We start from the raw sequence: 5,000 nt of genomic DNA on the forward strand, positions 1-5,000 counted from the left end.
TCAAAGTCGCGGATATTCTTTCTTCACAGATCACTTCCGACTCTCTTCTCTAGCTATTCCATCCCGCTTGTATTCTCTTCCTCGCTTCCCTGTCGCACCCGCCGTCGCTTTGTACCGGTAATCTCAAATACTTAAATCATTCATGTAACAGATGTATTGTAAATGTTTTATATCAACATTGAAATTTAGATGTAATTTGGTATGTGAAACTGAAATCTTATAGAGTGATAAATTATTACAAATTTTCGAACCTGTAACTATGGTAAATTTAATGAAAACTTTCGAAGTTATGTCTCAAGAATGATAGTGAGATTGTTGACAACTCTCTGTTACACGTTCCTAAAACAAAGTTAATTCTCTGAATCGGGTTCAAAGGCTGAGCTTTAAGGCCGGAATTCCATGCTGGATGCTCAGGTCATGACTGGTCAACCCTAACAAACACGACACGACCGACTCTCAACGAAGAAGAAAGAAGAATGAAGACAGAAATCTTCAGATAGTGTCAGATTTATTGCTATGAGAGATATGTATGACAAGTTATTTTTTGTATGTGCTGAGTTATTATGTAACTTGATATACAGTATAAGGCCCAGTTTCATCATAATCCCTCTTCAGGTATAAACGAATAACCTTTACACGTCACGTTACCAATTTATTTTGATGTTAATGAGTTTATCTTGATCTAGAATAAGACAATTAATTAACGTCCATACCTTGGCTGTATGTTTTTGTTTTGTTTTTTAATATACCCTTTTAGGTGAGTTGGATGAGGGGATATTAATTACCCCTAGATTGGGGATATAAATGAGAGATACCAATGTAAAGGGGCGTTACAATCGCGGGAAAATGTTCCGTGATCACAGAAGATTAGTATAAAGATCAATTTATATATTACCATTTTACTTAATTATAATGTAGCTAGTGCGGTGTGTGAATTATTGCATTCGCTTGGTGCCAAACCCTTCCGTATATGGAACATTCTCTTTTGATCACATAATTCATATCACGTACAAGTATTTGTTTCACAGAAAAAAAAATGTATGTAAGAGTGATAAATTGATAAAATATTTACAAAGGTTGTTAGTAAAGCTTCCTAATATTGGCATATTCGCACACAGAATCACCCGCTGTTAAATATATGTAGCCTCGTTTGACTAGCAGTACTGGCCAGGGTGGAGCCACGCCGCCGGGCCTCCGAGATGGAGCCCACCGTTAAGGGATCCGCAACAGCCCATGGTGTGGCAGGCAGGTAGCCTTGATCGAGACTGTGGTTTCATGCTGAGCTATGGCTTGGCGATCGCTAGAGTTTTCTTACTGTGCGGCGTATCTGCCTGCGCTGTGGACTACCTCTGAGGAAAGTTGGCGCACGAGGGGACCCGCGCTACTGCAGAAGTTGTGGTCTATTTTATTTCCGGCACTCGGCCCCTTCTCGTCTTCGTAGGCAATGGCTACGCAGTGGGTACTATGGACCCAGCCTCGTTTGTCTCTCGGTTTGGGGCTTGCGAGAGGGAAGTGAGGGGCTCTCTGGTGATTTAGTTCTTTTTCTCAGCTATTGAGGTGGCATGAGCAGTGTCGTCTCTCTCTCTCTCTCTCTTTCTTCCTCTCTTCTTTTCCCCTTCTTTCTCCTTCTCTTTTTATATCTGTTTCCTTCTCTCCTTTCTCTCTCTCTTTCTCTCTCCCTCCCTCTCTCTCTCTCTCTCTCTCTCTCTCTCTCTCATTCTCTTTCAAGAGTTCAAAAATACTGCGAAAATAAAACTGGTACCATATGTAGAGAGTAGACAGGTTTTGAACGACATTTACATCTCATTTTTTCATTATTATGTAATTATCATCATTCATCTTATCTTTTAAGCGATCCCTGCCGAACTCTCCGTCTCTCTCTTTTCCTTCCATTCTTTCTCTCTCTCTTTCTCCCTCACTCTTTTCTCTATCTCTCTCTCTCTCTCTCTCTTTCTCTTTCTCTCTTTATAATCTCTCTCTCTCTCTCTTTCTCTCTTTATCTCTCTCTCTCTCTTTTCCTCTCTCTCTCTCTCTCTCTTTCTTTCTCTCTTTTCCTCTCTCTCTGCCTCTCTCTCTCTCTCGCTCTCTTTCTCTTTCTCTCTTTTCCTCTCTCTCTCTCTCTCTCTCTCTCTCTCTCTCTCTCTCTCTCTTCCTCTCTTCTCTCTTTCTCTCTTCTTCCCCTCTCTCTCTCTCTCTCTCTCTCTCTCTCTCTCTCTCTCTCTCTCTCTCTCTCTCTCTCTCTCTCTCTCTCTCTCTCTCTCTCTCTCTCTCTCTCTCTTCTCCTCTCTCTCTCTCTCTCTCTCTCAAATTTGTTTACGGCCCGTTTCAGTTTATTCAATAAGAATGTTTTATGACCCATTTGTTCCATTTGTTTGTCCAGTGTACATTGTTTACATTAGTTGCACAAATTTATCCGTCAGGCTAGCACAGTGGTAGCGCGTCGGCCTCAAATCCCCGTGGTCGGCAGATCGAGCCCCGTCCCAGAGCGTGAGTTTCCACTGTCGCCTGTCGTGGCTGGGCAACCCGGTGGGAAAGGACCGAGCTTAGATCGAGTCAATACTCGTTGGCACACTCTCACGAGGTAGCATTCGGTGACACAGGCGGGCTCGCCAGATTGTATGTTCCCTTAAGCATATTTTTATCCTTATGCATTCTTTTACATTCATTATTTGTATGATGAAATACTAAATTAGGTCATTATTATATATCGTATGTTTTATATTTCATGACTCTCCATGTTTCATTTGTTTTCATTTAATCTAGTTTTTATTTATTATTATTTTTTTTTTTACAAAGCATTATCTTTTTCTTAAATATGTATTTTTCTTGGTTTCCCTATCTCTCACACTGAATCACACGCACGCACACACACACACACACACACACACACACACACACACACACACACACACACAAACTCACACACATAAACACCCACGGGCACACGCCGCTTCCTCGCTTAGCAACGCTTTGTTCCCTTGTTCCGTTTCCCTCCTGCAATTTCAAGCAATTGCAATGAGTTCCTTGTCCCTTATCTGGAGCTGAAATTTAGTAGACATTAGTACCAGAAAAGAAATAATTCTTACTTGTAACCCTGACCTAATTAGATTACACCGAGATATCCGGCTAATGAATCCGGGCACCCGCATTGCGTAGATATGAATTAACGAATTAGCCTTCTGACAGACAGAAGATAAAATCATGTCGATTTCGTTTCGCAATAGAGACTGGAGGGGTGGGGGGGGGGGGATTGGCAGAAGAAAACTCAAAAATGCGAAACTATCAAGAGTGTGTGTGTGTGTGTGTGTGTGTGTGCATGTTGGCAACTAGCCTTGTGTTGCGCATTGCACAAACTTGAGGAGAACTCTGGCTGCCATCAGTCAGGACTACACTGTGACTAATAGTAGATTTTCTTTTTGTGTCTCTTGTTTCAACCGTTTGGGTACGCCATTTTTTGTTATTCGGACTCTTAGTAGGAAAGGGGGGGAGGGTATGTGCGTTCGCTCTACACTCAAATCCTCGTGCGGGTGCACACACATATATCAAATGAACGCATATTATAAACAGACAAGAAACGAGACGCATCCATGTCCATTCACATGAAGAAGTACACACACACACACACACACAAACAAACACACACACACACACACACACACACACACACACAAACGTACAAACACAATCACACACTCAAAGTAGAGACACACGCACACTAACACACACACACACAAAGCAAAGCAAAGCCACACACAAACACACACGCACCGCTAATGACCAAGATACTGACGGAACAGATATATTTTAATAACCAATCAAACACACACACACACAAAGCAAAGCAAAGTACACACAAACACACACACACACACACACAAACACACAGATACATAAACAAATAAACAAACCCACACAAATTGTTTTTCGCTTTCAGGCGCTAAACGTCTAGTAGGTCTTGTGGTACAGTGACTCCGGTACATTTGCTCGGTACGCTAACGCAGTGGTGATGTAACGCTTATATCGTAGACTGATTATATAAGGGTATGACGAGCTGAGTTCACGTTGGTTGTTTTAGCATTCCAGTTGTGGTAGACATGTCATGCTCAAGGATAACTTGATATGCATTATGCAAAAGCCACACGAGAAAAAAACAAAATAGTTGCAACATATGTATAGATAGATAATTAAATACTCATCAATCTGTCTAACTACTCTCTCTCTCTCTCTTTGTCTGTATGCTAGCCCGTCTCTCTGTCTGGTTTTCTTTCTCTCTCTCTCTCTCTCTCTCTCTCTCTTTGTGTATGTGTGTCTTTCTGTCTCTATCTTTCAATTTCTCTCTCTCTCTCTTCTTCTTCTTCATCTTCTCTCTCTCTCTCTCTCTCTCTCTCTCTCTCTCTCTCTCTCTCTCTCTCTCTCTCTCTCTCTCTCTCTCTCTCTCTCTCTCTCTCTCTCTCTCCCTCTCTCCCTCTCTCCCTCTCCTTCCTCCCTCCCTCACTCTACATCTACTTATCTCTATCTAGTTACCTTCTTTTATTGATTACTAATATCTTTATTTTTTACTCTCTCTCTCTCGACCAGCCTTTGCCGGCCTGTTTTTGCCGTAGGCAATTTACAGAGTTGCCCAAATTTTTCCTACCGTTGCACCCCCTGTATCCAAACTTAGGCAGTCCAACACCCCCTAACTCAGGTTAAAATCGAATTACTAGAAGATAAAGTGAAGTGCACTGCTTGATCGTTTATTTTGATGAGTCCTCCCAACTAAAAGCAACTGCCGATATTTTGGATAGAAGAAAATTTAATAAGAAATAACATCGCCAAGCTCAAATATACACAGATAGGTAATCAGCCATACATACGTCAATAGTTTTTTTGTTTTTTGTTTTTTTTTGCTAGTCGCGCCTTGCTCGGAAGTAATGTTTTACCATGTATGCATCGCCTCCCAGCACCTCCTATAATTAATTTCAGTGCCAGAGATTGGGACAGTTTTCGCCCGGTAGTGG

The sequence above is a fragment of the Penaeus japonicus genome, unplaced genomic scaffold, assembly GCF_977035675.1.
Source record: "Penaeus japonicus unplaced genomic scaffold, GWHDUDI00000001_assembly GWHDUDI00000026, whole genome shotgun sequence".
NCBI lineage: Eukaryota > Metazoa > Arthropoda > Malacostraca > Decapoda > Penaeidae > Penaeus > Penaeus japonicus.